The sequence below is a fragment of the Saimiri boliviensis genome, chromosome 11 (assembly GCF_048565385.1).
Source record: "Saimiri boliviensis isolate mSaiBol1 chromosome 11, mSaiBol1.pri, whole genome shotgun sequence".
Classification (NCBI taxonomy): Eukaryota; Metazoa; Chordata; class Mammalia; order Primates; family Cebidae; genus Saimiri; species Saimiri boliviensis.
This window is the reverse complement of record NC_133459.1, coordinates 35,405,699-35,429,361: the sequence shown is the minus strand read 5'-3', so window position 1 is coordinate 35,429,361 and position 23,663 is coordinate 35,405,699. Positions and strand designations below refer to the sequence as shown.

Genomic DNA, 23,663 nt, shown 5'->3' with positions numbered 1-23,663 from the left:
CACACACATGCACACACACAGAGATATACATATACACACACATGCACACAGAGATATCCATATACACATGCATGCACACACAGAAAGATATATATACACACACACGCACACACAGATATACATATACACATGCATACACAGAGAGAAAAAGATATACATATATACACCCATGCACACACACAGAGATATATATATATACACACACATGCACACACAGAGATATACATACATATGCACACAGAGATATACGTATACACATGCATGCACACACAGAAAGATACATATACACACACATGCACAGAGAAAGATATACATATACATACACATGCACACACACAGAGAAAGATATACATATACACACAGAGCCACACACACAGAAAGATATACATATACACCCAGAGGCACAATACAGAGAAAGATATACATATACACACAGAGGCACACACACAGAAAGATATACATATACACCCAGAGGCACACATACAGAGAAAGATACACATATACACACAGAGGCACACATGCAAACATGCATGCAAACATAGACACACACACACAGAGATCTTGTCAGAGATACACATGCAAATTTAGACACACATACACATGCATACAGCACAGACACTCATATGTATCACACATGCAAACACAGACACACGCAGCAACACAGTCACACAGGTTCTTCAGGGACTGAGTGGGTCAGTGGCCCCACTCTGGGGAGGCTCAAACCTGTCTGTAGCCCGGAATGAGGGATCTCTTCTCCTCCAAAGAGTTCACAGAGGCCAGGTCAACCCAGGTTCCCCACTCCCTTTAGAGGGTGTGTCCACGCAGAATGCAGTGTACCCCCAGCCAAACAGTTTCACACCAATCCGAATCCAAGCACCCATCAGGACGGAGCTGTCCAAGCCCTTTCATGCAGAGGATAAGGAGGCCCAGATAGGGAAGGGACCTGCCCGGGATCCCACAGCCCAGCTGCCCCAGGCTGGTCCTGGAGCCTGGGCACCTGACCCTTAACCCCATCTGGCTCTGCAGCTCAGGGATTGCAGTGGGAACTGGGCAGGCTGTGGGCACAAGAGGTCCTGCTATTCACACCCCCTCCCAAGAGAAATCTCTTTTCCAAATCCCAGCACAAAGGTCCCAGCCAAGTGGAGCCCCAACCCACTGAACCCCAAGAAGAATACAGCTTGGCCCTCTGTCTTGGCCTGTCTCAGACCAGGCACTCTCTGGGCTGGGTGAGGCTGTCACTGCCAGCAGGGTAGGTGAGTGGGAGGCACACCCATGCACCCAGTCTTGTCCCCCACCAGTCTGGATGAATTCTGCTCTCGGACCAGCTTTAGGGGGATTTTGAGATACTGGGAAGAGGGGCCCCTCTACCCCTAGAGATGGTACAGAAGGGAAGAGGGGGCTCCATGGTGGGAGAGAACCCACCTAGAGGCAGGAAGATGAACAGGGTGGACCACAGAGAAACTGCACCAGAAGCCAGCCCAGAAGACTCAGAAATGCAAACTAACAAGGTCTTTCTGATGTTACTTGTGCTAGGCCTCATGCTGGGAGATGGGGACAGAGATACTGATGATAACGGCCACCCATTACTGACCACCCACTGACCCAGGCGTGCCTGTCATATCTCTTTCGACCCTCACGATGCCTTGTGTAGTGTTACTAACCCATTTTACTGGAGGGAAAACTGAGCCTCAGAGAGGTGAAGAGCCAGGTCTGAAATTCCAACCTGAGCAGCATCAAAGTCCACCTTCTTTCTTCCACACATCTCTGTCTCCCTGTGTGCATAGAGAGACAGACAAAAAAGGAACAGATTAGAGCAGGAATTGCCTTTAAGCAGAGATCACATGTTTGTTGGGAAAAGATTTTCCATAAACTCGTGTAGATGTAAGTTTAGCCTCAGCGCCTGGAGCTAGGGATTCAGAAGAAGCCAAGGAGTGCAACGGTAGAATTCCAGGCTCTGAGACCATACTATCTGGACTGTCTCCTGTATCTGCTGCGTCCTGGCTGTGTGACCTCTTCCCTGGTCCCCAAAATTGGAAGAGCAAAAGCTCGTCCTTGCAGATGTCTCGTGAGGTTTAAATGCAGTGATTCTATAAAGTACCTAGGACAGCTCCTGACCCATAACAAGTGCTTGATAAATGGCAGCTACTGGTGTGGCTCAGAGAGATGCTCCTCTGCTTAGCCCAGGGAGGAGGGGGACAGTTGGGGAAGAGTTGGAAAGCAGGAGGGGAGAGGATGGGGAAAGGAGCAGTGAGAGAGCACCTGTGATGACGGACCCTCCCCAATGACACCCCCACCGCCGCCACTCAAGTGTGGGCACATCCTGAATGCTTGGTGAGACCAGATTTGTTGTAAAAACCAATGAAGTAGCAGCTGGATCCTTCAGCCCAGTTGGACTCAGAGCACAGGGATTCGAACCAGAGACCTCAAGTCTCCAAGATGTCATAGCCATCCCAGGGAGGGAGTGGGACTTCTCCAAGTCATAGAGACTGGAAAGTTCCTCCAAGTCATATGCAAGAACATGGAAGCGCCCAGCTGGCATTTGGGTTATGCAAGCTAGTGAGGTTTGTACAGTGTCAAGGGGTTGGTGTAATAATCACCTCAGCTGATACTCGCTACATGCCTGCATTATTCAAAGCATTTTACACACTTGATCTTTCTTAAGCTTCAAAACAATCCTGTGAGGTTGGTATCATTCTTAGTCTTGCTTTATGGGCTGAATCCAGAGAAGTTAAGCAGCCAGCCTGATGTTACGCAGCTAACCACTGGCAAGGCTAGGAGGCAGAAGCAGGAAGTCCAGGTCCAGAGTCTGTATTTTTAGCCACTACTCCTATTACTTCTTGAGGGGAACCAGTGGGAGAGGGCCACACTGGGCTTCCAGGAGAGTGACCCTTGAGCCTGCTTCATCTCAGTTCTGCAGGTGTGGTCACAGCGCAAAGGTGACCCATATTGTAGATGTGATAACCCAGCCAAGACCCCTCATATTCCTGACTCTGGGCTCAGCATCTCTCAGAGGCTTCATCGAGCCCAGAGTCCACACCCCTCCCTACTAGGCATTGATCCATGGGAAGTGACAAGTGCCAGGATTGGGGCAACAGTGCCAACCTCAGCCAAATCTGTCACAGGCCAGCGGCTCTGAACCTACCAGGCACCAACCCTCCAGCCTGAGCCACACTCTCCACTGAACACTTGGCTGACCAAGCCTGGCCCACCTCTCCCAGCACCCCTCTCCTGGCTCCATCCCACTGCTCAGATAATGCCACCATCTGGGACCCATCTGCAGGGAGCCTGCCTGCTTGTTAGAGAGGGGGCATCTTCCATCTGCGTCCTGTGGGAGCATGCTAGGACTCCATAAATCTCAGGTTGGGCAGAACAGCACCTGCCAGCAAAGGGCCAGGGCATGAAACAATCCTGTTGGCCTCCTTCCAGGGAGGACACAGGCCATGCCACACAGGGTTACTCCAGGCAATCAGAAAGGCAACTCATGTAGTGGAAGGAGCAAGTGCTTTGGAATGGGATCCTTCATTGGAGGGGGCTTCAGGCAAGCTGGTTCAGCGATCTGAGCCAGTTTCTTTATCCGTAAGATGGAGATAATATAGCACAGATGTCACTGGAACTCCATCTTAATCATTTGCATATCTTTTACATTTAGAACAGGGCATGGGCAAGACGCTGTGGAATGAGTGGATGCAACCAACCTGATGGCCATTCTGCCTTCCTTCTTGCTAGCAGCACCCCGCTTCAGGCCAGAAGACAATTGTGCCTGATGGCTTTGAACAAGTCATGGCAACCCTGTGTGTCCCTTTGTGGTGATTGGTATGGGCAGGGGTGGTATGTGACCCAGTTCTAGCCAATGGGATATAAGGGAAAGTCTACTAGGAGTTCTGGGACAGATTTCCATCGCTGATCAAAGAAACGAGGTGTGTGAGGAGAGCACGCTTGCTCTTGAAGCTTCCTTCCTGCTGTCAAGACTGCTAAGGAGAGTGAAGGGTTTGGTGTCGAAGTCACCAACTGGCAACTGCTGGTGGAAACACTACCATCATCTGAGGATGGCAGAAGAGAAGGAAAAGAGGATGGATCCTCAATGATATCACAATACACTGGGCTGCCAAATCAGCCCCATGACCGCCTACCATGAAATTTTTAGTTAATTAACAAATAAATGTCCACCAAGTTTGAGCCATTTCTAGTTCTTACGCAGACGCTTGCAACATTCCTGTCTGATACAGTGAAGGAAAGAATAAATGTCGTGTAGCTTGAACAATGCTATGCAAATGTTTGTTATTCTTGACAACATTAATACGGCAACACCTCATTTATTTAGCATTATCAGCAATGGGCTTTGCTCAGAAGGAAAGGTTCAAGATAATTGAAGTTTATCTCCTTTAGGCACCAAAGTATTATTTTGATTTTAACTGACTCTGATTTTTTTAAAGCTGACATATATCACAGCCCCATCTATCTCTCCCCTCTCTCTTTACCTCCCGCCTCCTCCTGCGCTCACACCCATACACAGGATGCTGCTGAGAATTCGTTTAACTTGGCTCACCAACAAACGCACGTCACCAAAGTGAGATGAACCTAGCAATTGCCCTGGAGCCCGCAGAGGTGGGGGTGGGGGTGGGGGCGGGTAGGGTTGCACAGTCGTGCTCTGATTTCCAGAGTCATCGCCCCTTCCAGCCATGTCCCATCAAGCTGCCATCACAGAATGACTGCCTCTTAGAACTCTCCCCAGCTTGGACAGATTTCTCAGTTCTGAGCTGTAAAGCCAGACCACCATGCTTGCTAGACTTGTGTCCAAAATGGATTCTTGCAGCAAGCTCTGACCAAGGAACTGCCCTAAGATACCCAGGTGAGGAAAGCCAGGCTTCACCCCAAAGAAGGGATCATTTGCTCACTCAACAAATCGTTACTGAGCACTTACTGATTTAGACAATAGAGGCTGCAAGCCAAAGACCTGAGAGTAAATCCCGGTCCTACTGTTGGCAAGCAGTGTGAACCCAGGCAAGTTACATCCCCTCCCCAAGCCACAGTTACTCTCATACATATAATGGAACTAAAAATAACCCTTCCATATAGGAACGAGGCAAGGAATAAATAAGTTACTGTCCCTAATGCCCTTAGAACAGTGGGTTTTTTTGTTTTGTTTTGTTTTGTTTTGTTTTTGGAGACAGAGTCTTGCTCTTGCTCTGTCGCCCAGGCTGGAGTGCAGTGGTTCGATCTCGGCTCACTGCAGCCTCCGCCTCCCGGATTCAAGTGATTCTCCTGCCTCAGCCTCCCAAGTAGCTGGGATTACATGTGCCCACCACCACACCTGGCTAATTTTTGTGTTCTTAGTAGATAGGGTTTCACCATGTTGACCAGGCTGGTCTCAAACTCTTGACCTCATGATCTGCCCACCTCAGCCTCCCAAAGTGCTGGGATTACAGGTGTGAGCCACGGCGCCTGGCCCCAGAACAGCAGCTTCTGCTCATAAAGGTAAAACAAATGTGAGTGATTGTCACCATCTTTACCACGTGCTGGGCATTTTTCTGTACACCAGAGCAGCAATGGTTAACAAGAACGGCATGACCTCTACCCCAGGAAAGTGCCAGTTAATCAGATAGATGGATGTATTTCTAACACATATGAATATGTACTAATAGGAGAACTTACTCCTTCTTCACCTGCCAGGGAGATGTCAGAAGCCCAAAGGAGGGGCTATACCCCAGAATAGAGGCCAGAGGAGGCTTCCCAGGCATCCAAGCTGGGACTAAAAAGTTAGTATGTACTTAATTTCCTGGAGCTGCCTTAATAAACTGCCCCAAACTGGGTGGCTTATAAGAGATATTTAGTCCATCACCACTCTGGAGACAAGAAATCTTAAGTCAACATGTCAGCAGGACTGTGCTCCCTCTGAAAGCTCGAGGAGGTTTGAGGCCTCTCCTGGCCTCTGGTGGCTGATGGTCTTCCTTATGATCGCATCACCCCAATCCCCACCTTGGCCTTCACGTGGCCTTCTCCCTCCGCTGTGTGTCTGTGTCTTCTTCTGTCTCTTATTAAGACATTTATCAGATTGAGTTTGCCCAGGGAAATCCAGTATGATCAACCTCATCTTAAGATCTGTAACTTGATGACATGTGCAAATACCTTTTTTCTAAATAAGGTCACGTTCACAAGTTCTGCGGGGGGGTGAGGGTGGGCAGGATATGGACATTTCTTTTTAGAGACCATCATTCAATCCACCACGGTGGGGGTGGGCCAGGCAAAGAGAAGCAAGATGTGGGTCTCCATGATAGAACCCTGTGGGAAGTAGAAAACTTCCTTTTTCAAGTTTCCTTTCTTGTTAAAGAATAAATTATAACTGTGCTAATAACTCTGTTAAGCCCTATGCTATGTAGCTGTTAAACATGCCATGCTTACAGGCACGTAGTACACACTACGTCCTTGTACTTTAACCAAGACATCTGTGCTGGACGTGCTCACAGGCATGTCCCAGCTCTCCACTGCATTTACTGATTTAGTAAAGTTTTAAATTGTTAGCCAATTGGGTTTTAGTGTAGATGGTGAGGTCTGGCTTCAGACAACAGAGGTCAGACACAGCAGTAAGGACAACCCCAAATGCGTAAGGGATAAATTTGTGTGTTTCCCTTTGTTCACTGTACTCTTGTGGCATGATAGCTAGCGAGGGTACCCTTCCTGCAGTCCAGGAAGTAAAATTTGTGCTGTTGAAGGATCCTTTGTCTCAGTGCTAATTTCTCTCTGTGGCACCAAGCATCTATTTCCAACAAACCCCCAGCAAACAGTGAGAAGGGCTACGTGAGAGGAGATGCTGGGCAGAGAGGAGCTCACCAGGCCTAGGCAGACAGACGGCATAGAGGCAAGCCATCTTAAGTGTCAAGACTCAGAGAAGACACTGGGTGTTGGCACCAAAGTCTGCAGGGAACCCCAGATCAGACTAGTTATGAGAGGTAGACACTGTGGAGGGCTGCAGCTTGGTGGGCTCATGAGTGCCCAGGGGATGGCTTTGGACACTGAGGTTGCCAGTTTAATTCTAGACTCTTCTCCTTCCCCAACACCTGCAATGGGATTGGACCTCTGCTTTCGTGACAGTCCTGACTGTCTCCCTGGCACTGAGCATTGATGTCTAACTGTAATACCATGAAAGCCTGGTGACTCTGACCCGCTCTGTCCCAGGCAGCCCTCCAAGCACCCACAGAGCTCTCCCCTCCTCAGCATTACCAGGCACCAGCTCCACAGGCATCCACATCCCAAACACTTTTTTCCAGCCACCACTACCAGTTCTTTTAAAATGGGTACATCCTTGCATTTGGCATGTTTGTTTACAAAGTATATTTCAGTATCACTGCATTAATATTTTACATGTATTATAGAACATAATTAAAATTAGACTTAAATTGTTAGGATGAAGATAAAATCTTTTAAATCATTTTATTGCACATAGTTATTAATATTAATGGTTCAAAGCATTTTTGCTCTCACTAAAAGAATAAATGAAGGCAAGGCACAGTGACCCATGCCTGTAATCTCAGTACTTTGGGAGGCGGGCAGATCACCTGAGGTCAGGAGTTCGAGACCAGCCTGGCCAACATGATGAAACCCCGTCTGCACTAAAAACACAAAAATTAGCCAGACATGGTGGTGGGCACCTGTAATCCAAGCTACTTGGGAGGCTGAGGCAGAAGAATCGCTTGAACCTGGGAGGCAGAGGTTGCAGTGAGCCGAGATTGCGCCACTGCACTCGAGCCTAGGTGACAAGAGCGAAACTCCAGCTGGTCAAAGGCCTGGTTCTTAATTCAGATTGTTTTGATACTTGGTTTTACTTGCTGTTATGGCTTAGGGTGCAGGGAAAGATAACTTGCAAAGATGCATTGTTCTAAAGAGAAAAACAGCAATGCCGGCTGTGCTTACTAAATAGTTATTTTTCATTCTCATCCACCAATTATGCTAAGTTTTTTGTTGAAATTCAGCAAGAAAATTTCCATCTTCTCTGATGTCAATCAGTGACTCTTGCAAACTAATCAAAAGGTGTTATATTTTTGTATTTTTAACAAATCAGTTCTGAAACAATTTGGAAGATTTTTTTTAAAATAGGTTAAAATATTGTTTCCAAGTTTTTAAAGTTTGCATATATAGGGGTCATTACAGGTGATATATATACAACATTTTCCATCACAAAAATCACAAAATAATGACAGTATTTCCAAATGTTTGTTTTAAAAAAAATACTCTCTCCATAGCACTCATTTCTTTCAGAAAGTAATTTCACTTTCAGTCACTGTTCACATGTCAAATGTACCATGAAGAGACAGAGAAAATGTGTGTACTTTTTTTCTTCTCTTTCAAAGTCTCTATCACCTAAATGCAATGTGGATCCTGGAACAGAAAAAGGGCATCTGTGGCAAAACTGGTGAAGTCCAGAGTCTGGAGCTTTGTTAATAGTAATGTACAGTGCACATTCTTAGTTTTCACAAATGTATCATGATTATGTAAGAAGTTACATTATGGGAAACTGGGCACAGCACACAGTTACTCTCTGTACTAGCTCTTCAACTCTTCTGTAATATAAAATTATTTCAAATTTTTAAAGTTCACTTTAAAAATGTTTGGGCCAGGTGTGGTGGCTCCCACCTGTAAATCCCAGCACTTTGGGAGGCCGAGGCAGGAGGATCACTTGAGCCCAGGAGTTCAAGAGCAGCCTGAGCAACAAAGCGAGACCCTGTCTTTAAATTGTGTGTGTGTGTGCGTGTGTGTGTGTGTGTGTGTGTGTGTGTGTGTATTTAGATCAGGCGTGATGGCTCACACCTGTAATCCTAGCACTGTGGGAGCCTGAGGCAGGTAGATCACTTGAGGTCAGGAGTTCGAGACCAACTTGGCCAACCAGTGAAACCCCGTCTCCACTAAAAGCACAAAAATTAGATGGGTGTCATGGCACATGCCTGTAATCCTGGCTACTCAGGAGGCTGAGGCAGGAGAATCACTTGAACCCAGGAGGCAGAGGTTGCAGTGAGCTGAGATTGAGCCAGTGCACTCCAGCCTGGGCAACACAGGGGGACTCCATCTCAAATATATTTATTTATTTATTTAATGCTTGGTTGTATAGCATACTTTTGACAGCCATTTATTTAAATGGTCAGCAAGTTTACAACACTTCTTTTTTTGTAAAAGAAAAATGTATAACATCTCAAAATTCCACATTTCAGTATTTTGCCATAAGATAACCTCAAACTTCTTTATCTCGTTAAAAATAATCAAACCTCTATATCCTCATTATAAAATATTGTAAGGATTCTACTACCTATTTAAGGTCTTATTTTGATAACATAATCTCATCAATAACATCCTGCATTATTTTATACATTTCTGGCCTCAATTTCTTTACTTCAACAGTTAGTTTTCTGACGAATTTCACATTTGGAATAATCTCGATAACTTTAATCCAGGCTACCTCATGGATTGCAGTTAAGCATCCACTCTCTCAATGGCTATATTTATATTGTGTTTCATTAAAAATGTTTTTATTAAGTCATTGGTTATTAAAACCATATCTTCTTCAGTACATCTCATAAAAAAGTAATTCTTTGTGTATTTCATTATTGAAACCCAAATCTCGTGCATACCATAAGCTGAGACATGCTAGAAATATCTGTACATTCATTTGATTGTGGAGCAGATCACCCACACTGCATGACTTGTTCTAGTCCTTGTTTCTTCACGTGTTTAACAGTACTCGCTTTGCATCTTCCAACTACATTTGCTGACAAGGGAATGCATTTTAGTTTGTCTGTGGATTGTGTTCTGTAGATTATTTCATCCATTTTTTCTGAAGCAGGAAGAACAAGCATTTCTTGATGATATGTGGCTTTTTATCTTTCACTATTAAAAACAAAAATCTCAAAAGAGTCATCTAAACATTTGTCACAAAGTATCAGAACCTATGTAAAGAATCAGCAGGAGCAACACATAACTTTAGATATCAGTGGAAAAAAATTAGGGGTTTGTCTTTGTGTTCTGGATGCTTCATTTTAAAAGACATTATTATTTGGTCAGAAGGGACTTGGTTTTGCTGTGATACAAATATTCCCACTAGCTGTGCCATAAAACAGTAGAAATTTGTTGCCTGCTGTGTGCGCATCACAGGTGAGCTCTGGCTCAGCCTCAGTCTGGAACCCAGACTGACTGAGCTCCTGCCCAGAACATTGCCAGTCCTGTGGCAAAGGGCAAAGAGAGGATGATAAACAGCACATTGGCTGTTAATGCTTCTGCCTGGAAGTGACACCCGTCACTCCTTCTCATATTTCAATGACCAACACAAATCATATGGCCACACTTAACTCCAAGCAGACCAGGAAGTCAATCAATCAAAAAGAATCAGGGAAAAAAGTGGTATATATATATTCCATGATGTATATATCATGGAATACTACTCAGCCATAAAAAGGAAGGAAATAATAACATTTGTAGTAAACTGGATAGAGTTTGAGACCATTATTCTAAGTGAAGTAACTCAGGAATGGAAAACCAAACATCGTAGGCTCTGACTTATAACTGAGAGCTAAGCTATGAGGATACAAAGACATAAGAATAATACAATGAACTTTGGGGACTTGGTGGCAAGAGTGGAAGAGCAGTGAGGGATAAAAGACTACACACTGGGTGCAGTGGACTCTGCTTCAGTGATGGGTGCACCAAAATCTCAGAAATCACACTAAAGAACTTAGTGTATTCACGTACCTGATACCACCTGTTCCCCAAAAAGCTATTGAAATAAAATAAAATGAAACGATTTTTTTAAAAGAATCAGAAATATCTGGTGCATGCACCAATGACATTCACACATGCTAATTGCAGACACTTCATATTCTCATTAGCTAATTTCTCAAGGTTTATCATGAATGGTCACATGTACATAGAAAAATCTTCTTAGATTTTTCCTCCTTTTATGGCTAATTTCTTACTGGGTATGATTAAGTAATCATCATTGGTCCAAAGCTTTCTATTTGGAGTAGAAGTATCATCCTTTCCATTTTCTTGCTGTTTGATCGGCTTGCATTTATTAGTATTATCTTCAACTCATGGTATCTTTGCAGGAAATTTGTAAGTCATCTGCCCATCTTGTGAGGATTATTTTAGTTAAAAGTAAATTATCTCATAGGAGGATATGTATAAGAATGTTCTTAGTGGCACTATTTATAATATCCAGGACCCGAATGCACCCAAATGTCCATTAACAGGAGAATGAGTGTATGCATCCAATGCAATGTTGTGCAGCAATGAGAATGAGCAAACTACAAAACAGTGTAATTGGATGAGCCTCACAAGCGTAATGTTGAATTGAAATAGTCACTCAAACATATTATTTCATTTATACAAAGTTCAATCACATGCAAAACTCATATGTGGTTCTAGAAATCAGGATAAGTGTTACCCAGGGGTAGGTAGTGATGGGAAGATGTCATAGAAGTAGCTTCAGGGGTGCTGGAAACTTCGTTACTAATCTGGATTATATAGTTATAAGAGATGTGTTCACTTTGTGAAAATCCGTGGACTGGTACCCTTATTTTGTATACCTTTTTGTATATAAATTATCCTGTGATTAAAACTTTGCTTAATGTCAAACTAAATTTCATAATCCATGAATCCCTTAGTCAGTCCCATGTAAACTGGAACTATATGGCCAGGAGTGGCATACGTGGGTAGATACCACCATTAACCCCATTGCTCTGTGGAACACCATCCTCCCTCAGCACACCTTGGCCTCCCATGTACCCTGACTAACCAATATATAAGAGGACATCAATAACAATCCACATATTAAATACTAGTAAAGCTGAACTTGGACCTTTTTAAATAGATAAATCACTTTAAATCACCATTTTTATATTTTCTTTTCACTTCCAAAGGATGATCTTGAGAACCCCACACTGAAGAGAGTGGATCCTATAGGTCTTCAGTCCAAATCAGGACCACGGACAGGGCCCACAGACGCACGTGATGAGAATGTAGGCCCTTCCCCAGTCAGCATGTCAAAGGGGTCCCATGCTACCCAACAAGCATCAGAAACCTGTGAACAGATACTCTGATAATTTAAGTACGTATATGGGAAACATGGACTTCAATAATGCGAAACTAGAGGTCCTCACTAAGCACCATGAACTGGGAAACCGCTGGTATCTCAGCAGATCATGAAATATATGTTCTGGTGAAGCACATATTCTGCACGCTAGAATGTATATGCATGGATTATCTATCAGTTTTAAAGAGCAACATGAAATGCCTTTAATACCACACTAGTCAGGGAAAAATGTTTTGGGCGATGCAGAAGATATTTTGGAAACTTGCAGTACCTTAAAACACACAATTCATAAGAAATTAAGTTTGTGGCTGAATCCATGTCTTTCTGGCTCCAAAGCTAATGTTCGTTTCTATATTATGCTGGGTTTTTTTTTACATAAGTGTTAAAGATAGAAAATTCAGAGGACTCCAGAGAAAGAAGGAAAGGAAAATATACCTATAAATCTAGGCTAATATGGTTCTTGTTTCAGTTCATGTCTCCTTCCAAACAGACTCTGAAACAACACTTTGGGTACAAGTAATTTATCAGAGGTGATCCCAAGGAGAGTGTGAGGAAGTAGGAACACAAGGAAGGAAGAGAACCAATGAAGATGTGTTCATGAATGAGTTATGCTCTGAGCAGCTGGGATTCAATCCTGCTGGGGATCCGCTGTGAGGCTGTAGAACAAACGTCAGAATTGCCCCATAAATGGGACAAGGGAGCTGAGACATATATTGTGGCAGGCTGCATAACAGCCCCTCCCAATGGTGTCCACATCCTAATCTCCAGAATCTGTTAATAGGTTAACTTAGATAGCAAAAGGGACTTTGCAGATGGAATTAAGTTGATTTTATTTACAAAGAATATCTTGGATTACCTCAGTAGGTTCAATATAATCATAACTGCTCTTATAAGAGGGAGACAGGATGGTCAGAGTCAGAGAGAGAGAGAGATAGGGGGATACTATACTGTTGGTTTTGAAGGTGCAAGAAGGAACCACAAGCCAAGGAAAGCAGGTATCTTCTAGAAAAGGCAAGAGAGCAGAGTTTTCCCAAGGAGACTCCAGAAGGAATGCAGCTCTGTTAACCCCTTAATTTTAGCCCTTAAGATCAATTTTAGACTTCTGACCTCCAGAATTGTAAAACAATAAATGAATAAATGTGTGTTTTAAAACATTTTTTGTGATTGTTTATCACAACAATGGCAGCATATATATGTATATATATACATACATGTATATATATACATATATATGTATATATGTGTATATATATATATATATATATATATATATATATATATATCTGAAATCAATATTGGCATGTTTGGAAAGTATCAGCGTGTGATTGAATGGTAAATTTGGGTGTGAGCTTCCCAGTAATCATGAAAAACAAAAAAGAAAGGATTAAGTTTCAGGGGTCTCTCTCATAAAATGTCCTTCATAACTTTTACCTAGCACTGAATTCTTTTAAAAAAAATTTATCAAGTAGGATCTCATGTAGGGGACAATGTTTTCAACAAGAGTGTAAAAGAAAGTGTAGAAATTCTTTTCAGGTGTTTGTTTCTCAACCAGCTCTATATAAAAGTAAAAGGCAGAACATTCACCCCTAGTTTAGTGAAATCATCTCTGTGGTGGGTGAGCTATGTGGCTCTCTCCCTAAGGTGGAGCTTTGGGGACATTCGGGAATGAATGTAAATGACTTTCTTTTGCAGACATCAGGAGTCTCTCTGATTTGGGACAGAGACTAGACATTGAAAGCTAGTTATTTTGAAGCTGAGCTGTCAGCAAGACCCAAGAAAGCAAATGCTCTAGGATGTACAGGATGGATGCCAACAAGCTGGGGTCCCCCATGGAAGCTTGGTCTGGCCTTCTCCCCCAAAGGGGATCCTTAATCAATGGTGTTTGGTTGCAGAGAATAGGAACCCCATCAGACTTTCTCAAGCAAAAGCAAGGGGCATATTATAAGGAAACAGAGGTTTCACTGAATTCAAGGAAAGAAAACAAAGTTCAGGCAAGTTTTAGGGAAACAGGAAAGCACCTGGAGCCAATCCACTCCTCTCTTTGCCTCCTTTCTGTACTTACACAGTCTCACTATTCTCTATTTCTCTCTGAGAGTCTGCTCTGCTCTCTCTTCATGATCTCTCAGTTTCCACTCACCACTGACTATTCTATCACCTCTGGGCCCAGATTTCAAATTCCCAATAGAAAAATGTGGTGTCCCAGCTCATTGTCTGGTGAAATCCTACAAGGCGCAGATCACTAGAAGCCAGTGGATAAGCCCCTTTGGGTCAGGTGTTCACCTCTGGGCCAATTATCCAAGGGAAAGAGGCATGTATGAGGATTTGAGACCAGAAAATGGGCCCCACTGCCCATGTGGAGCCAGGTCTCAGGTGTGCAGGGTCAAAAATCAGCCCAGGACACAGCTTTGGCTCTGCTAAAGGATCCGAAGGAGGCAGAGGCCCCAGCAACTCTCCCTGAAAAGCAAGTGTGGTTTTTCCCCAATCCTCCACTCCTCTCTGAACCAAAACCTTTGCAATTTGACTTTCCAGCACCCTCCATGAGGAAGTGGGGTCTGTTTTCTCACTGAATCTGGGCCGACTTCGTCACTTGTTTGGATCAATAGAATGCAGCAGGAGTGACAGTGCCCCAGTTGAAGCTGTGACCTTAGTAGGCTTGCACATGCAGCTTGCTACCTCCCTCTTTCTCTCTCTCTCAGAATCCTGATGCTGCCTTGGAAACAAGCCTGCTAGAGGGATATGAGAGATAAATGGACAGAACACCTATTTGAGCCAGTTCTCCCAGCCAGGGCCATCCTAGACCAGCCAGTTGACTATTGAGGTATGAATATGTTCAGCCAAAGCCAGCCAAGCCTATCCCAGATCAGAACCATCCACTTGACCTATAAACTTATGAGCAACAATAAATGTGTATTCCTTAAGCTCTGGGATATTTTGTTACACAGCAATAGCTAACTGATATAGCAAGTCCAGGGAAATGTAACTATGAAGAAGAGGGTCTGTCAGTTTGGCTTTAGTGGACACCAGCTGCCCCTACATAGTTACTCATCTTCCACTGCAGCCCCAGCGCCAGCCCGGTTGCAAACACAACCAACATCTCCATACAAAAGGAAAAGCCAGCCTATACATAGCCTGCTGACTTTGGGGGGCTTTACAGGATATTGGTCAAAAGGATTTTTGCTCAAAGACGATCTCCTCAGCAGAAGTCAGATTAGCCAATAGGAGCAGCTGGATCTCAAAACCATGATCAAAAAGAGATGCCCTGTTTGCTACAACAGTATGGAAGACTAGGTCACCTAAAAAATCAAATCAGAGTCCGGTAAGCAGGAATAGGACTGAGGTGCCAGCCTGGATTATGCCTGGCTGTGGACAGAAGTCTGAACCCTTAAGAGATTATTTCTCCTTTCTCTGATTCTCAAGTATTTGAATCTGGGACATCTGAACACTAAATATCAGACCAGAGCTAGGACTACACAGATGCAGAAATTTTCCCCTTATAAATGCATTTGGGAAGGTTGTTTTTTTGTTTTGGGGTTGTTTTGTTTTGTTTTGTTTTTCTAAGAAGAGCATCCATAGCTTTCACAAGATTCTCAGAAAAACTGTAACCTGAAAAAGTAAGAACTCCAACTGTAGAGAGAATGTTGGAAGCAACACTGCCTGCTCTGTATCAGTGTTCCTACAGGTCTGCCTCTGCACATTACTCTATCCATATATTACTGGACCCACACATTATAATTCCTATAAGAAAATGTAACCATATTATAGGATCTATGTATTTCTGTAGTGATCTATCTTTTATAAGGAATGTCACTCTACCTGTGACTTACTGTATCTTATTTTTACTCTAAGTTGATGTATCTATATATTACAGTAACATATATATATTACTATAGTTGTGTGATACTGTATATTGATACTATAGCTGTTACTTTGTTATTTATCATCCTTAGTGCAGCTAAAAGTTATTATATGCATATGTAACTGTGGCTATACATTATTGCAATTACACTACTACGTCTGTATGTTACCATTTCCATGCAACCATTCTGTTTTGTGTGTAGGACTCGAATGGTATTACCATAACTATGTGTTACCATATTTATGTTACTGTATCAGATGTTACAGCATTTAACACTGAAGTCATGTTTTACTGCAACTAAATGTGACTGTGAATATGCATTTACTCCAATAATAAAACTGCAGTAGCTACCATTCCTTAAGCACGTTCTAGGTGTTGGACCCTCTTCTGCTGCATGCCTTACATACAATTATCTTATTAATCATACAGTATGATATTGTGCAGGTTTATATTCTTTTTTTTTAAAGGGGACCTTTTATTGCAAAAACGATTTCCAGAGTCTCCAGGCACAGAACCACAGACTTCCCTGGGCCAAAGTAACCCCATTCCAATCTCCCCATTGGTCAGACACCATCACCCAAGCCCACAGTGACCATGGGCCTTAGTCCTGGGCATTGGCTTTCAGGGCAGCTTTGTACTTCCCTGTCATCTCCTTGGGTAATGGCACCAGGCTGGGGCAGGGCACCTGCCCTTCCACTTCACAGATGCCCTCCCGCAGGCAGTACTTCCAAGGGCCGAAATTGGCTGGGTGAGAGAGCTGCTTTTTCTCCTCCTCCTCTTCCCTGAGAGTTTCCTCAGTTTTCCCCAAGATTTTTCTAATGTGCTCCATTATCTCCTCATTGCTCTTGGTCTCCACATCCACCAGGACCTACCCGGAATCTAAGTAGAAATGCAGAAAGGGCGATGGTGTCATGTCCTTAAACATCATGATCTGCACCCAAGGGTTTTTATATTGAATCTGAGGTATGCGAAAAAATACAAATTTCCTGGCACCCTCGCCCAGCTCCCCGCGCGTGTTGTAATTCACTGTCATGACCTTCACGGAGTCCTTGAACACCACGTTCCCCTGGTTCAGGTATTGGAGGGTATGGCGGATGGGGAAGCGGCCCTTCATGGGCATGGTGGCGACAGTGATGGGGCAGGTCTTTTCTTATACCCATTTTACAAGTCAGGAAACTCGGGTGCAAGTCGGCTAAGTTATCTGCCCAAGATCATACCACCAGCATGCAGCAGTGGAGGGCAGGGGAATGACTTCGAACCCAGGTCTATCTGACTAGCTATTTGTGACAGCAGCTGTGTAACTCTCTAGACCGTTCTGTGTTTAGGGGCCAAGTACAGAAAATGGCTCATTGTTAACGATATGAATAGTACTTGCTGGACGTAAAATAAAGGTTTTTAAACTATCGACTTCATTTTCTGATATTTTTGTTGAGTTAGGAGTAATACAGAAACAATTAAGTTGCTAAAAGAACCTTGATTGAGTTAGCAGACAATACATTTAAAGAAGAATAAAATTCATTCCCCTAAATTTCAATGAATTGACAAAGAGAGAGATGGTTACATGGGCTTAATTGTTGATGAGTTCTGTGCTTATGAACTTTATCGATTCTAAAACTGCCTGCAGGTTGGGAAACCCTCAGGCCTATGAATGCTCTCCAACAAAACCATCACCAGCAGCAATGGAACCCCTTACTCACACTCAGCTACTCACCTCCTCCCCACCTTGAACACTACGGACTCAGGTTTCCAAGGAGACTCCAAAAATCCCCTTCCACTTTCAGAGCTTCCAATGCCTCTGACCCCAGCCAATTCCTCTTAGCCTTTGCTTCCTGCCTGTTTTCTACATCCGGTTTTATGTGCAATCTGTTAGGAGAGAGGCCAATATGGCCAGGGCCTTCTGCTGGAGTCTACAGGAAGAAGTAGTTCCTAGGGAAGAGGCTTCCTGTGTCCCAGCCCCAGCACTGGTCCTCCTCTGGGCAAAGCCTGCCCCAGGCACACTTATAAGACTTTCTCCCTTGGTCTCACTGACTACTCCCCCAGCCCCCAGACTTAAAACTCACAGATAATCCTCCCATGCCTGGCTGCTCCACAGCATCTCATCATGCTTGCCACCCTCACCGCCTCCCTGGCTAGGTGTCACCCCTCACACACTTCCCCATCCCCTTCTAGGTTCTGCTCTCTAGAACCAACGTCTCTTACCCCTTCACGGTGACCAGAAGCTATATTTACAGGTATCTGGGACAGAGCTATGGAAGACCCCTCTCCCCCTCAAACCCAGGTAACACTGAAACTCAATGAATAGGGCTTCCTGGGACCAATGTCAAGATCATGTCTGCATTGTTAATGAGTCTCATTCTGAACATGCACAGCGCTAAACAACTAAGCTAATGTCTAACTAAGCAAATGTCTAGCTTAGGGATGGCAAACACAAGAAAAGATGCACATCACTCCTCCATCCCGTGTCTGTTGCAGTTATCACTTGTCAATCACAGACACTCTGCCCTACAGAGTCTGGACACAGCCTCAGAGTCCTTCTCCATGTACGTCTCCAGCTACCACCAGCTGATCTGAAATGGCACATGGAATAAAATCCATTTCCCTTCTAGGTCAACTCCTTCACTGTGCATGTCGAGAAACTGAGATCCAGAAGGAAAGCAAATTGCCTAGGTTTACACAAATCAGATGCAAAACGAGGATAAGAGCCCAGAGTTCCCAGCCTCTAATCACAGCCATTTACACAGGACATGCAGCTACACAGCTGGGCAGAGCTGGGGACATTTGAGTCTCATCTTTTTTTTTTTTTCTTTTTTTACATGGAATCTTAGCTCTGTCACCCCAGCTGGAGTGCAATGGCGCGATCTTGGCTCACTGCAACTTTGTCTCCTGGATTCAAGCAATTCTCCTGACTCAGCCTCCAGGGTAGCTGGAATTACAGGCACGTGACACCATGCCCAGCTAATTTTCGTATTTTTAGTAGAGATGGGGTTTCACTATTTTGGCCAGGCTGGTCTTGAACTCCTTGAGTCTCACTTCTAAGGAGCCCCCAAACTGCCAGTCAAAGAGCAGCCAACGAGAGCCTGCTACTCTACCCCATGCTTTCCACAGCAAGCCTCTGGTCTCCTAGTTCAGGGTGAGGAGAGGGAATATAGCTTCTAAAGTGTTCCAGTTTAGATAAAGGATGAATGAAACCAAGTCTTTACATGTATTAACATACCTGTCCTCATCATAACCCTGTGAGTAGATACTATTATTATCTCCACTTTACAAATGGAAAAAAAAAAACTGAGATATGGAGAAACGAATGACTTGCCCAAGCCCACACAGCTGGCAAGTGCCAGTGTTGGAATTTTAACTTAGTCTGGCTTCAGAGTTGATGAACGTAACCACTCACACTGCCAAATTGTATGCACGAACACACACACGCACACACACACACACACACACACACGCACACACACACCCCCCAACTACCACATGAGAGCTCCTATTTCCCCCAGCATTGCTATGACCAACTCTTTTCCATTTTTCATCTATGTGGTAGGTGAGAAGTGGCCGTCTGTGGAAGACTGGTCCTGGGCTCAGGGCAGACCGTGGGCTCACCTGGGCAAAGAGCCCCCACGAGGGTACAAGTCCCAAGGCTTAATGGTTTACCTACATGAGAGAAGGGGACAGAATGCTCCTGCCCAGTGGGCTGGGGTGGGTTCTACAGCTGCAGAGAAAGGCTGCTTTTCCAGAGACCTGAGCTGGGAACAATAGATCATCCGTTCACTGGGATTAATGAGGCTTCCCCATGTTTGTGAAGAGGTGATTAAGGAGCTTGTAGCTGCTTCGCCTCCTGTCAATAGAACAAAAGCGTCTGCAGCCGCTGTCTTCAGAGGCTTTGCAGGGAGGGGAGCAGAGGCAATAGGGTTCAGGGGTGCACCTTGCTGTACTTTGTACTTTCCCTCATGGGCACCTAATGCCAGGGCATTCATCCCACCTCTTCCAAATCTAGAATTCCTCCCTACTGATACCTGGGTACTCCACAAGTATTTGTTGAACCCCTAACATATACCAGTCACCATGCCAAGGTACTACACAGAAACAACCAGGACAGAGACAACCCCTGCCTTCACGAAGCCCACAGTCTGGCAGGAAGATAGACATTAAATAAATACGTGTATGATGAGTTATTTGATTGCAAGTTGTGATGAAGTGCTGCCCAGGAGAAGCACAGTGAGCCGCACATGCTTAAGGGCCGGGGGTCCTGCTGCTCTAGAGGTCAGAGAAGGTTCCTGGGAGGTGTAGGAGAGAGAGCTGAGGTCTCAGCCAGGTATCTTAGGAAGGTCAACTTGACAGGAATTGACAACTGATGATACATCAGAGGCGAAGATGAGATTTCTGACCCCAGAAGCAGGATGAACTGCCCCACTAGCCTGCGTACAGAGCACAAATGGCAGAGCAGGCTTGGAGAAGGCATGATGATGGGTCTGGGCACCCCACAAAGTGCCCAGTGGACAGGTATCTGGATGGGCCTGGGGCACAGGAGCTAGGTTTGGGCTGAAGACGCAGAACTGGAAGACAAGGTAGAGGTCACACAGGAGTGAGTCTTGTGCGGTTAGGTGTCATTTCCAAAGAGGGAGTTAAAAGGGGGCTAAGACCAATCTCTGAGGGGAGTTTCTGGAAGCAGAGGAACGGACTAACAAGAGAGGCGGGGGAGATCTGGGCAAAGAAGACACTTCAAAGCAGGGGAACAGAGAGGCACAGAACAAGACAGTTGACAGTGCCAGCCGCTGTCAAGAGATCTCATAAGATAAGGGCCGAGACATGTCATTGGATTTGGTTAAGTGGGTCGCTGGAATCCTTGACAAGAGTGGTTTAGTGGAGACGGAAGCTGGAATGGAGCTGGTGAGGACAGCAAGCCTGGTGAAGAAGCAGGAAAGGCGCATTGCTGGGAAGGGAAGGGAAGAAAATGGGGCAATCGCTTAAGAAATATTTAAAAGGCTTTCAAGTTGGGAAAAGTGTGTGCAAACCTGCAGACTGAGGGCTTAATGCAGAGTTGGAGAAAGAGTGGGGGATGTTGAATGAATGAGCAAGTGAACAAAGAAATTAAGAAGTAGAAAGCTAATCGTTGGAGGAGGGTCTTGGAGCCAGTTGGAGGCGACATGATCTAGGGCACTCTGGAGAGGAAGGGGGATGGGACAAGAGGAGGGAGCCCCTCCCTCTGAGGTAGGACAGGGGAGGACACTGAGAGGGATGGACGGAAATCGAGGGAACTCACATCTGATGACCCTGATCTATCTGGTAGAGGGCAAGTTAAGGTTTTCTGCAGAGTATGACTGGTATAAGGAGGGTGGAGGTGGGGGAGGGTGGAAAGGTATGGAGGGGGCAACTAGGGGCATGTGATAGGCTGACGGAGCTGGGTATAATGATGGCCCAGGAGCAGTGAGGGCCCAGGTGATGTTGGAAATCATTCTTTTTACCTACAACAACTGCCATAGCTCCCATCTGTTGAGGTCCTGCCTAGAAGTTACTTCACTAGAGTCCAGTGACAGAGGCCTCATTATCCCTTATGCACAGGCAAAGATACTGAGATTCAAAGAAATTGAGTAACTTGTCTAAGATCATGCAGCTGCTAAGGAGCTGGGATTTGAACATGAGCCTGTCGATGCCAAACCCCATGCTCTTTTCACTGACCTGTAATTATCCTCAGCACCACTTAGCAGCCCCAGAGTGCAAGGGGAAGCAACAGGCGTAGAGTCTGCTTAGGGCTGGGGACTGTGCTGGTCAGTGATGTCATGGGGCCAGAAAACCAGAGGAATCATGAGATCAGGAGAGGATGATGGCTCAGGGGTCTGGGCAAGTGGGTTGTTCCTGTGTGGTGGGTCTGTGGTCTGGCACTCTGCTATTGCTCAGAGAAGGACATGTGGGTTCCTACAATTCAGGGGATGTGCTGCCGGATCACAAGGGACTATGAAAGCAGGGGTGAGCAGAAGGGCCTTTGGTCACATGGACAGTTGTGCAAAGGATGGGAGGGAAGTGGGGAGAAGCAATCAGCACCAAAAACCTTGGACACAGGATCAGAGCATGTCACACTGTAAAACTGAGGCCAACAGACTTGACCCAAGCGGAGGAATTCAGACAACCCTTTCATGGCTTAGACAGACCTGGGGTCTGATACTACTCTGTCACCTTCCTGTCTCTATAATATTGGCCAACTTGCTTAACTTCTCTGGACATTTAGAATATTTTCTTCTATGTATACTATAGGATCAGTAACCCCTACCGTATCCTATACCTGGAAAGTAGAAACCATCAAAGGCTCCCCATCCAAACTCCTGACCATACCTTGACAGCTGCTGCAGAAACTGGCCCTGCCCACCTGTCCAGCCTCATCCCAGTCCCCCGGCCCCGTGGCTCCCTCAGCTTCCATGTATCAGTTCAGTTAGTGCCACAGTCATGCCCCAAACTCAGTGACTTACAGCAAATATGTCTGTGGCTTCGCTGGGGTTTTGGTCATCTAGTCTGGGCTTGACTGATCTTGGCTCCTAGCCACCAGTTGAGTTCAGGTCTCCTATGCATGTCTCTCATTCTTCAGGGACCAATGTGCCACTGGGCCATCCTGGGGCATGTCCTTCTCTGAACAATAGTAGAGCACAGGACCACAGACCCCACCACTCAGGAACAATCCAAGTTTCTACAATTCAAGATGTCTCCCAACATCTCATTGATCACAGCCGGTCACATGGTCAAGCCCGAATTAAAGCTGAGAAGAAGTGTGCTCCTGACACCATGAGGCCATGGCAAGTCTGTGGGTATGCAGTGCAATTACAGGGGAGTGATGGGTTGGCATCAACAATTCCACCAAAGAAACCCAGTCATCTTTGTCTCTGTCCGTGCCCAGATCCAGCTGTTGCCTCTTTCGAGCCTTGATCCAAGCTGTTCCCTGTGCCTGGAATGCCCCCTCCCCCCTCCTCCCACTCATCATTTGAGCTTCAACTTAAACATTAGCCCTTTTAACAGGCTGGGAAATGTCGTCTTCCAATTTGCCCAGGCAGGGAATGACATAGGATTTGGTGAGCATATCCCATTGTCTCTGCCATAGCCCTCTGATTATACGCAACAGGGGCCTCCGTCTGCTGAATAAAAAACAGCCACCAAAAATGGACAGAGGATGAGACAGAGCCCCCAAGAAAGAAGTCTAGAAGTTAGAGACCAAGAAACACAGACGGGAGAAATAAAGGCAGGGAGAGGAGGTGCGGGGACAACAGGAGGATGCTCAGAATGTAGAGTGACAGACACAGGCCAAGGGAGGCCCAGAAAGAGACAGCGGCCAAGAAAGGGTCGCAGAGCAAGCGGCAGAGGCCTTTGCAGTCAGAGAAATAAGACTCAAGGGGCTGTCCGAGAGAGGACAAGCCAGCGCTTCCTGGCACAAACGCGGCGTCTGCAGCTTCCTCCTTGCTGTTTCATTCCCCTCGGCCTGTCACCGACCCACAGCTATGGAATCCGAAATCTAATTTGGCCCTTGTCCGCTCCATAAATGGTGTTTCTTTAGGGGTGATTCTCTGGTAAATGGACAGAAATTCTAAACTGGAAATCCACATGGGCCGTGCGGGACCCGTTCTCCTGACCTCCAGGCATGAAAAGGCAGCGGACAGGCCATCCTGTGAGCACTAAGGCTGGTGACAAATGGGAAGGCGCCCTTACTGCCTAGGCAGCGACTTCGGACAGCCCAACTGCTGCTGGCCCCGGAGG

The 23,663-nt window shown here is 45.4% G+C and overlaps 1 long non-coding RNA gene and 1 pseudogene across 5 annotated transcripts in view; both read right to left on the bottom strand.

Annotated features, from left to right (window-relative positions):
* Positions 1-23,663, bottom strand: part of LOC120365907 (uncharacterized) — a 66,826-nt gene that overhangs the window by 5,866 nt on the left and 37,297 nt on the right. For all 5 annotated transcript variants that reach the window (XR_012512374.1, XR_012512376.1, XR_012512375.1 and 2 more), the window contains exon 3: positions 1,662-1,772. This is a non-coding gene — a long non-coding RNA (uncharacterized LOC120365907). The remainder of the gene's footprint in view (positions 1-1,661; positions 1,773-23,663) is intronic.
* On the bottom strand, positions 16,375-17,201 carry LOC101032891 (small ribosomal subunit protein mS25 pseudogene; annotated as a pseudogene).